This window comes from Elephantulus edwardii, unplaced genomic scaffold (assembly GCF_000299155.1).
Source record: "Elephantulus edwardii isolate Elephantulus edwardi_28Jun2011 unplaced genomic scaffold, EleEdw1.0 scaffold00084, whole genome shotgun sequence".
NCBI lineage: Eukaryota > Metazoa > Chordata > Mammalia > Macroscelidea > Macroscelididae > Elephantulus > Elephantulus edwardii.
This window is the reverse complement of record NW_006399834.1, coordinates 11,402,404-11,414,401: the sequence shown is the minus strand read 5'-3', so window position 1 is coordinate 11,414,401 and position 11,998 is coordinate 11,402,404.

The window sequence follows — 11,998 nt, the reverse complement described above, 5'->3', positions numbered from 1 at the left end:
CGTTGGACTACATAAGAACCCTTCTAGGAGAGAGCGAACCCGAAAGAGAAACTCATTATGAAAAAAGCAGCAGTCTGGATAATCGATGGTCTTGGCTTTCTATCAAGGATGAGGAAATAGACAGGGGATTTCCAACTCAGATTCCTCTTCAGTTTTTGTTGGCCTGGAATCTGGAATTGAGACTGACCTTTTAGGACTGAACTAAGACCATGGCCTTGTTAGGTGATAAGAAGAGGTAGAAGGTAGTGGAATCTTTAAGAGAGAGAGATACAGAGCTTCTTGCTGAAGCAATGAGGAAAGTGCTCTAGCTGATAAAGGGATTATATCAGTTTCATACCTTTTCAGAAGACACACTCAACATTAAGAACTTCCTAAAAATCAAATAAAAGTAATAATATTTATTCAGTGCTTACTGTTTGACAAACTCTTTATTTGCCATAGCTCACTAATCTCCAGAAAGCTCTATGAGAGGCAGTACTTTTATCACCATCTTACATATAAGGAAACTTTAGTGGGGGAAAGGATAAAGTACCTTGTTCAAGGTCACACAAAATAAATTGGTGGAAGAATGGTAAGATGACAGGATGATCTGACTGCACAGCCTGTCCTTTAATTCCTTCCTACCACCCAGTGAAACACGGAAAGGGAGGTTACAGTCAGCGGGATTAGAATAGACAGACAGATGCTGAACTGGAACAGCTGTGAAGTCCTTTCTGAAGCTGTAACACTGAGATGTTACGTTCATGTCCTTAAGAATTTGTGCACGTCATTTATCTCTACAGAATTATTGTCAAAATGAATTGTTTATTATGGGTGGGGAAATAGGGTTAGGAATCATCACTAAAGATAAACCACATGTCAAGATACACTCCAAGTCATCCAGTCAAACACCAAGACAATCACTTTCAGAGGAGCAATACTGTTTATTCTACAAATATTATATACTTTACACACACACACACACACACACACACACACACTTTTTTATGGGTTAGATTATAACAGTTAGGAAGTGGATGGCACACCTGCTTCCAAACACTATATAACAGTGAACAAAAATCTTACCCACTATGGATTTTACATTCTTATGGAAAAACAAAACAAGCAGTAAGCATGATAATTAAGTAAATTATAAAGCATTTCAGAAGGCAATAGTACTTGGTCATAGTTGTTTTAAATAAGGTCAGCAAGGGAGAATTCATTGTTAGGTGACAAGCAGTGGACTGCCACTTAGAGGTGAGAAAGTTAATCATGTCGGTATCTGGAAGAAGAGCCTATAATGCAGAGGAAGAAGCCAATGCACATGTCTGAAAAAAGAGCTTGCTTGGGTGCTGGAAGAACTACAAGGAGGCTGGTATAGCTGGGGCAAGTGAAGGAGGAGGGGAAGAGCCCATGATGAAGTCCTAAGAGTAGAGGGAGGGAAGCCAGGCCATTGTAAAGAATAGCTTTTAAGTGAAATAGAGAACAACTGTAGAGTTACTTTGTTTTGTTTACTGTGATTTGAGTGAATGCTTATAAAGCCAATTGGTTTTCCATAGTTCATTTGCTAACCTTAATTATAATATACACACATAAGTGCACCCTTCCCATCTCTGCCCTGTGATTCTCATTTCCATTAAGCCTTCTATTCTACCCTTCTATCCTACCCTTTCCTATCTTCTCAGGTTTATCCCTGGGCAAATGTTGACCTTTCGCTCTTGTATGATTGCTTATTCTAAGAAATGTGTGCCTTGGTGGTGGTATTGTTCATCTTTCAGGCTTGTGTATTGTTTGGCTGCAAGGTGAATCACAGAAGTGAGTTTTGTTCCAGTTTTGAAGGCTTTGACTAGGGATAAAGTTTTGAGAGTTCTTTCAGTCTCCATCAGACCAGTAATTCCCAGTGCAGAGTTTTGAGCAGAAAAATGATATGGCTCTGACTTACATTTAATGTATTAAAATACTCTGTATTTAATATTGTTTTGACATGAAAATGTTTTTCATCACTGAGATTATTTCTTGTGAGAAATGGAGCTTACCCTAAATAAATGTCAGTCTGATTTGCCAAGAACACCACTGGTTTTGTGATTGCAGTGGAGGAGAGGGAGTTGAGTAAAAATCATTTTGCCATTTAGTTCAGAGAACTGTGGGGAGGAATAACTAATAACAATAGCTGCAAAGGTCACTGAAAATATTAAGCACTATCAAATGCTAACTACTACTTAAAAGTAAAAGTGCTGTCATTATTCTTTGGCCCAGAAGTGATGACTTCTGCACGCCTTGGTCATCCCATTAATGCTTCAGTGCCTTTAAAGGGCTTGAATCAGCCTGTGCTATCTGGTGGCTTTATCTCCCACCTACGGCTCTGCTGGAAGAAATGGAGCTATTTACCAGGCATACAAGACATAATATTGAGGGTAGAGATTAATGAGCTTTGTGTGTGTGATTTTCCTTTTTTAAAAAAATCACTAATTCTTCAGATGTACTTAAAAAGACTCCCTGAAATACATGAATGACATGGAGACAGATGTAAAAAGGATTTTGCAATGGTTTGTTTATAGCAACTCATTCAGTCATGGAAATTTCGCTCAATTTTTTTTATGTGGGACTAACACTAGAATGCTAACTTTGAAGCCAACACAATGAATAGCCATTGTTCTGAGAGAGTATCCGGCAGTCCCTGTCTAAATACACTAAGGGCAACCTTTCTTTTTAGAAATAACTTCCGTCATTATATTCATATTTTCATTTTAACTGGGTGCAGAACACTGTACCTAGTTTTCTAGATGCCTGGGGAAGAGGGAAGTTTTAGAAAAGAATTTCAATTTCTCTCCTAAAAAACAATTCTACAACTTCTGTATTTTGATAAATTAGGCCACCAACCTTACTATACTCCTTGCATAATGAGATACGTTAAAGGAGATTACAAATAAAAGGAGGTAGGAAGTAAATTATTAAATACCTATTTAATACCAAACTCTGTGCTATCTTATCATTTCACCGCCCAGCCAAAATGTATTCTAGTTTCTAGCTTTTCGATAGTTCATAGAGTTTCCAGAGGCATGTTTAGGAAATATATGAACTATGATAAATGATGATAGTTATAGAAAGGCTTTAGGCCTTTTGTTCATAAGGTCTCTATGAATCCCATTGACTTGACAGCAATCAACACAACCACCACAGCTTTTTGATAAGGAAGCTAAGGCTCAGAAAAATTAAGTAACTTACTTAGAAAGCACAATTAAGTGTCAGAGCTGAGACTTGAACTTAATGCTTTCTCAAAGCACAGACCTGCCCTTGAGAAGATTGTCATCTAATGGGTAAAGCAGAACTTAGATGGAGAACTTGACTGGAAAAAAGCTTCAAGCAATATATAATTAAATGCTTAAATTATATTACAATTCAACAAACCGCTCATTGCTACCAATTCAGAAGGGACTCATAGCTGACCCTCCACCAGGTTTTCAGAAGCTGTAAATTACATGCAAGAAGATTGCTCATTTCTCCCACAGAGCAGCTGGTATATTCAAGCTACCTGCCTTTGGGTTGGCAGTGCAACTCCTTACTACTAGGCTGCTAGAGCTCCCTCTTAGGAACAAGGAAGAGGTTGAAGTGAGCTTTTAGAAACTTAGTATGATGTGACACTAAGAGACTGGTATTGTTGTTGTTATGTGCCATTGAATCACCTGTGACTCATAGTGACCCTATGTACATTAACTCTGAACTCTGCCCTATCCTGAGCCAACCTCATCGTCTCCAACAGACCTAATCCCAACAGAACACTATGGACTAGAGCCAATTGATACAATTGGAAAGAACTGCCTCTGCAGAGGGCAAGGAGACAATGACAAATAGAAAGCAAGTAAGAAAATGTAGGTCTTGTCTTCCTTCTCCAGCCTGCAGTCATCACCATTCAGCGCTCTTTCATGGCAAAGCTTAACAGCCAGCAAGCTGGCTGAGCAGAAAGATGGTTTGTAGAGTTCTAGTCTCAGCAACAGCAGGCAGAAAGAAGAGGAATGAATGTGGTGCTGAGAGATTCTAGCTTATTCTTAATTAGCACAATTGCCATTCCTAGAATTGATGTCTCAGTAGCTATATTTTAATTAAATATTAACAGGCTTATTTTCATATCCATAGGTGCTATTGACTGTGTTTGTGATCTTTGGTTCACAATTTTTTAAATGTCTTTGGACTTCCTGGTTTTCCTCTGATCCCATCAATCCCAAGTGGTGCTGTTGTTAAGTGCCGTCAAGTTACAGACAATTCATAGCAATCCTATGAACGAAAGATCTGAACATTTGTATAACTTTCATCCTTTCTCCAGGTTCATAGGGTTTCCAGAGGCAAGATATTTCAGAAGTGGATGCCTCTCCTGCTTCTAAGCTTGTTTTAACTGGGGAACTCCACCAAACACTGTCCACCATGGGTAACTATTATCACATTTGACACATCAGTGTCACAGTGTTCATTCAGTATCACCCCAAGTGTATGATCCTGTAAATCATAGAACTTTAGGAAAAAGGCAGGAGTAGGCATAGATGCAACAAATAATAGCTAGTACCATCTTGGACGTGCAACCTTGTTCCCATCGTCTCAATCATCTGGGAATATCTGAGGCATGTAAATCATCCTTGGAAAATTCAAGCTTCCTTTAGTAATTTTTGCTTCATTAATGTCCTTGCAGGTACTTTTGCTTAGAGACTTGATCTTTCTAGGCATTTAAATTTATTTGTATAAAAATTTATAATTCTTTTCAGGCATTGGGTTTTTTTTTTTTAATACCCCATACCTGACCAGACTGTTTACTTAGAATTTGTTTTTTCAAAGTCTAGCTCAGATATTATTTCATCTAATAAGTCTTCCATGTTCACATTCTTCCTCTAGCAATGAAACAATTGCTCCATGCTCAGAACTTCTTGTGCACTTACGTCTAAACCACTCTATTAAACCATGAACTTCTTGAAGTCAAGGTAGATATCACATTCTATCATTGTTTAAATACCTGGTACAGGACTGGGTTCTCATTTGGTCTTTAATAAGCAATGATAACTTTGAATTACCAGTTATTCTTGTCAGTTTGAGGGCTAAGCTGTGCTTGATTCAGGCCATGATCTTTTCTGTCACTTTCTATGCATCTGAGAACTGGAGGATAAATAAGGATGACAGAAGAAGAATTGATGCCTTTGAATTGTGATATTGGACAAGAGTACTGAATATCCCATGCATTTCCCAAAGAACAAACAGAGATGTCTTGGAGAGGGTGCAGCCAGAGGGCTTCCGGGAGGCAAATATGATAAAGCTTCATCTTACACACTTTGGCCATGTTGCTAGGAGTTGATATTCCTTGGAGAGGGACATCTTGCTTGGAAAGGTGAAGGGATGTAAAGGAAAAGAAGACACTCAACCAGGTGGATTGAAACAGTGACTGCAGCCATGGGCTTGATTGTGTCAGAGATGATGAGAATAGCACAGGATAAAATAGGGTTCAAATCTGTTGTTCATAGGGTTGCTGTGAGTCATACACAACTCGACAGCAGTGAACAACAACAACTTGCATTATCCAAGGGAGCTCTAGCAGTAAGGAGTTGCACTGCCATTCCAAAGACACAGTTTGAATCCACCAGCTGTTCCATGGAAGAAAGATGGGCAGTGTCCTCCTGTATCATTTACTGCCTCTGAAAACCCACTAGAGGGTCAGTTATGCATCAGTTCCAAATCAGTAGTACACAACAACTTGCATTACCCAAGTTTCTTATTGGTCACTGAAGCATATAAAGAAAAAATGGGTGGAGGAATCCCAAAACCAAAACAACCCAAATACTCTCACCATTCAGGGAATTCTAAAAAATTATTTCCTTTCCCCTTCTGTTTGGATGGATCAAATCTACATATGCAAATCTGTTCTTACCTTTTTGGATTAGATTATACCATTAAGTGGTAAGGACAGAATTTCCTTAGCTCAGTGCCAGAGAAAGCTGCCAGCACCATGAATGCAAAAGCTACAGTAGATAAAGTTGCGAAGATGCCTACCTAGGACTTTGGTGTATAGCAAAGTGGTCATTCTATCCAAGGTTGATCACTATATTGTTGAATTATTCTCACAGTAATCTTATTTTTTTTAGTAGGTTTTTTATTTTATACTGGTTTACTTACAAAGTTCATAAGTCTTGTTTTTCATGTGGATCTTTTCCATTTCCTTATCTATCCCTCCCTCTACCTATCAAATGGTGCAACCCCATGATTACTCTTCTACCTATCCTCACCTCTCTGCTCATACATGTTTTACTAGTCCTCTGTCTGTTTCTATAATAATGGTCTTCTATGGTATTTGTCCTTATGGGACTGAGGTAGTTCACTTAGCATAATGCTCTCCAGTCCCTCCTAAGTTAGGGAGTGATTTTCAAAATCATTGCTCCTGTATGCTGCATAGTATTTCATCGTGTGAATGTACCATAATATCTCAATCCATTCAATTGTGGTTGGACTTTTGGGCTGGTTCCATGTTCTTGTGATGGTGAATAATGCTGCTATGAACATTGGTGTACAAATCTCTTTGTGTCTCAGTTCTAATTTCCTTGGAGTATATTCCTAGGAGTGGGATAGCTAGGTCATATGCAATTTCTATGTTCAATTTTTTTCTTTTTTTTCCTTTTTTTTAGGAAACATCAAACTGCCTTCCAGAGAAGTTGTACCATTTTACAATCCCAACAGTGCATACGAGATCCTATCTCTTCACATCCTCTCCAACATTTATTACTTGCTGTCCTGTTAAACTTTTTTTTTGGTCCTGTTAAACTTTTACAGTAATCTTCTTAGGTCACAAATGTCCCCTAAACATACAAGAATTTAGGTGATTTGCTCAGTTAGAATGGACAACCAAGCTCTTTTATGTCACCAAGAAATTACTCCTAGATTTAACTGGTCTAAACATACCAGTGTGGCCAGGGTTCCTTCATGAATGAAGGCATTAGCCAACACCCTGAAGTCATCTCTGTTGTTAGGGCAATAGGGTGTTTGCTGTCCCACTTCTTGGGAGGTACTTATCCTCCTGCATGTGCTCCATCACCTTGGGGCACCGTCAGAGTCAAACATGTGGATAAGATGTTAGGAGGCTGTGGGAATCCGGAGGCACAGAGCAGACAACACAAATCCAACCATGACTAAAGCCATTGTGTACTCAACTATGTGGAGGTAGAGCTGGGAAGGAACAAAGGAAGAAATGGAGCAGTTTCTCTCTGACTTATAATCTCTCTTTGAATATGTAGATAGTAAGCATCTGCTCTTATATAGCAAAGTGTATGAGTCAATTTGGTCAGATAGTTGTGGCTGCTCTAAGATAGTATGTTTTTATCCAAATAGTTTCTAAGAGAGCCATATTTTTTCACACTCACAGACTCCACAAGGACTCAACTGAATTAGCTGAGTGATTGTACTGCTTTATTGCAGGAGTAATTACATCTGTTGGAGTTTTTGCTACTTTATTTCAGAGATCTCTACTGAACAATTGCACACTTATATTTATTTTTTTTATCATTCTAATGTCAAAATCTTGAGTAAACCTGATTGTGAAAGATGTGAGTTTAGTATGGAACTAACTGTAACATGGAGAATGAAGTGTGATGTATTTAAAGAAACAAAATGTTTAATGTTCCCTCCTTGTGAAGTGCAGGATACGTCACATGGGATATGAACTATTCTGAAAAATCCCTAGAAAGAAAATGGTAAGATCATGGCCTACAGATTCATTCCCCACCCTGCTTCTTCCCGAGCCGGCCCCAGGAGAAACAGCTGTACAGCCTGTGCCATTCGGGCTCTTGTGCCGCCCAGTTGCCCACGGAGGTCTGCCAGTGAGGAATTAGTAGGAGATGGTAGCCTCCCTCCCTACCTGAAGGGTTGCTTCTGGCTTACTATGTCTGTAACTAACCCAAGGTCACTCTTCTCAAGGCAATATTCTCTAAGTTACAATCACCTGTCTTCTACCCACCACGGTCCACAGTGAGAGCAGTTTTCTGTTTCCAGCCATGCATTACTGCATTGTTGTTGTGTCCTCCTCTAATACATCTTTGTAAGTTGATGCTGCTGTTGTTAGGCACTGTCAAATCAGCACAGACTCATAATGACCCTACGGACAACAGAAAGTAGCCCTGCCAAGTTGCACTGTGCTTAAACCCATCGTTGTAGTCAATGCGTAAATCCAGTTCATGGATAATGCCTTCTCTTTTTCACTGACTCTTTATTTTACATTAAGCATGATGTCGTTTTCCAGGGCAAATAATTACTTTATGTATAAATGCTCATCTGAATACCTTAGTCTGAGTGTGCTCTCTCTTTCCTTATAGGATCCTAACTAGATAATGTTATACTGTTAACTGTTGAGGGTAAAAAACACTCCAGCACTTTATTGAAAATGGGCTTTTCAGAGAGTTAGGTAATATGTACAAATAATACAGAAAGTATGTAACGTAGTGTTGTTCTGTGTTATCCTGTAATTATTCTAAGAATTAACCCTTTTAAAAATTGCTCAATTCTGGAAAGGTACATAGGATTCCAAAGAAAAGCTGGGGAAACTACAGAGAGTATTTGGAAGTACCAGGGACACATTATTTACCAAAAAAGCAGAGCAAAGTTTAATGCTTTAATAACTAGTGCATCCCAACTAAATATTAGACCAAGTAATAGGTGTGCATATCTATTTTCACTTTTGGGTTAGCAAATTCTAACCACAAAGTTTATTTCTATGGTTGTTTAACATATTCTGGAGGCAGAAACACAGGCAAAAAATTAGCAGGGAACAGATGTTGCCTTGTATATATAATGAATGTGTGAGGCAAAAAAATTTCTGCATTCCCCATTCCCTCACCCCCACCCCAAATGAACCAAGAAAGAACCAATTTTAAGCCCCTGGCAGAACGGGTGGCGTATTGACAAGCTCAGCGTATGAACCTAATTTCAAAGGCTGCCCAGCACTATCAGGCGATTTTCAGAACTGTGACATTTGCATCAAAGATTGTGTCTGTGCTAAGCATTTTGCATCCCTTATGACAGCCCCTTTAATCCTGGACTTTGATTTCTGAACTTATTTGAGCCCACAACATAAAGTACTGTTTTATTCTTGACCACATGCAAGAAGTTTCCTGATTCTTTTTAGAGCTGTTCTTTTATAATTGGATAGTCCTCCTCTAAAACATAATTATATCTCAGATTTTTATTTTTCCTTCTGCTGCTTCTGTGGTGACATAATTTACATATCTCAAGTGATTAGTTGTGAAAAGAGGCCATATGCTTATAATGCATACAATCTGAGTTTTTAATCCTGTTAGTTTAAGCTATGGACAATTAAATAAATTTCTTTTTTCCTCACTATGTTGGAAATGTTGAATAACTAAACTATCTTGTTAATGAAGCACAGGTTTATAAAAGAAGACATTTAATGATTTTCCCCACAATTTTAAAAGGTGCTCCTTAGCTTTAGGACAATGGTTGAACATAAAATAATAACTATCCCAGGAGCTATCATTTCCAATATCATTATTTCTCCTTTACCTCATTAACAATGGGAGACAACAGAGTAACATAAAAAAAATTAGAGAGAAGACACAGAATGCTGTGTAAATATGTCTATTAAGCTTTGGGATACAGGGCAGATTAAGTTTCAGAAGAAAATATTTTGATGATCACAAACTATATAGTATTGTATTCAAGTGTATTAATATGCATATCAATGTCAGCCAGTATCTATAACCCAATTCATAAATAATGTTACTGTCTAGTCTTCTAGTCATAAGGCTAACAGAGGATCTTCTATTCAAGTACTGATCATGTTCTTTGAAGTTCATTTATTTCTTATATTTGTTTCCATATAAGATTTGCTATCAAACACTTCCTCCTATTTTACAAAATTTGCCAGAAAGCTTTAATTAAACAATCATCTCTGGAAGGAGAATAGTAAAGAGAAGGACAACTAATTAATTGTGCTAACTATTCTTCCCTGAGGACATTAACCAAGACTTTAAGATTTAATTAGAAAAACTGAATTACCATGCTTCACCTAGTACTTTTCCATTACATGAAACATTTCCAAAAAGGATGAGTATTTGATGCAAATAAATTCTTTATAAAATTTCCTAAGTATACTGTCTCAACATTCCCTGAGAACTCATGGCAAACCCAAGTAATTGTTAATCTTGCCTGCCCTGCCAATATGTCTCAAAACACATAAGGTCCCGAGGCACGGAAATAATAAGCAGTCTGCCTGGTTTCTAGTAAAAAGTTAGTTGTTCTGGGAATAAAATGTACTATTACTCAAACCCTAAGTGTGAAAATGAAATCAAACTTCAGTAAAATGTAAAGTATACAGCCAAGTAAACCCTTGACTTCTAACGCTGCAAACAAGTGGCAGCTGACCACACACAGAGACAATTACAGAATCCCCCATGATACATTCGTTCTGTCAAGTGAATTCCCATTTATCACTAAGGAGCAATAGCTATAAATTTCCCTCCAAATGTACTGCCTTAGAAAATCTGTGACCAGAATGTGCCAGATAACATTGGTTTTGGTACCAGCATTCGCTCTCCACCCACTTCAATCTCTGGCCTGTCTTTCTACAGTGGTCTTAAGGGACTTATGTTAAGCTGAAGCAGAGAGAAGCCAACTAAAAAAAGATAAAGATATCAAGTCAATTAATTTCCCAAGTTAAAAGAAAAATGTTGCTGATGTTACAGTCTCTAAAAATCCAAATACGGAGCCATCTGGAATCTCAGAATGTACTAACAGATCACAAGAGGCTTTCAAGTTAAAGGAACTTGCAAAATCTTCTGGGAGAAATTATCATCCCCACACGAAGATAACTTCTGTGTCATTCTTTGCTGTTGATCTGGCCTCTTTCTCTTCTCGATTGCTTATGTTGTTAAGAAAGCTTTTGCACCATCCATAGTACGTTATAGCAGTTTAGGTCAAATGGATAGAAAGTTTGAATATATGAATTCAGAACTTCTATTTCTGTAACACATCCTTTGATTTGAGATCTTTGTTTTCCTGGGGAAATAGAAAAAGTCTAATCTCTTCCCTTAAAGCTCTGCTTTAAGTTATTTATTTAAGTCTTATCTCTTCAATCCAAATGAACAAATGATTATTGGATGTTTTTATTAGGCCAAGCCCAGAGGCTTCAAAAATCAGCATGATAAAATTCAACACTGTTGAAACAAATGCTATATAGCTCACAGCACAGAAAAACCTACAAAAGTTGGAAATTATGTAAGGATTGTCAAAAAAGGAAAATGAAAATATTTTCACCTAAAGTGAGTAAAAAGGAGCTCTGGTAGCGTTGACCTATTGCACTGCTCACCTAAAATCTGTGTTATCTTGCTCAAATCCACCAGCTGTTCCACAGAAGAAGTCTCTTCCCATTCAGATTTGCAACTTCAGAAACCCAGTGGAGGGTCACTACAAATAGGAACTGACTTGAGTACACTGAGCTTCGGAATAAAAACAAGCAATAAAAAAGTAATAAAACTGTACCCTAGAAAACATTCAAGACCTTCAGAAACAAAGCTATAGCTTTTATAGTTTCACAGTATAAAGTCGACTAGTATCTTCTTTTTAATGTTTTCTCCCTTTACTCATTGCAGTACAAACTTTGTATCAACAAATCATTCTGTTAAATACAATATATTAATCAGATTGAAGCCAAGCTACTCTGGCTAAAACTCAAGACCACACCTGATTAGTCTTCCCCGTTTCCCTAGAAACATCCCATGGGAGCTCAAGGCCCCTTCTGAGATAATATAGTACCATTGCTTTAGAAATTCAGAGGAAGATGAGATTAATCTGTTCTCAGATTTTGAGTACTGGGGCAGAGTAAGGGTATAAAGGGTAGGTAACAGTAGCCACAAAACCCAAAACTCAATGCTATGGAGTTGGTTCTGACTCATAATGACCTTACAGGATAGAACAGAACTGTTCCATTGGGTTCATAGGCCTGTAATGCTATTGTTGTTGTTATGTGCCATAGAGTCATTTC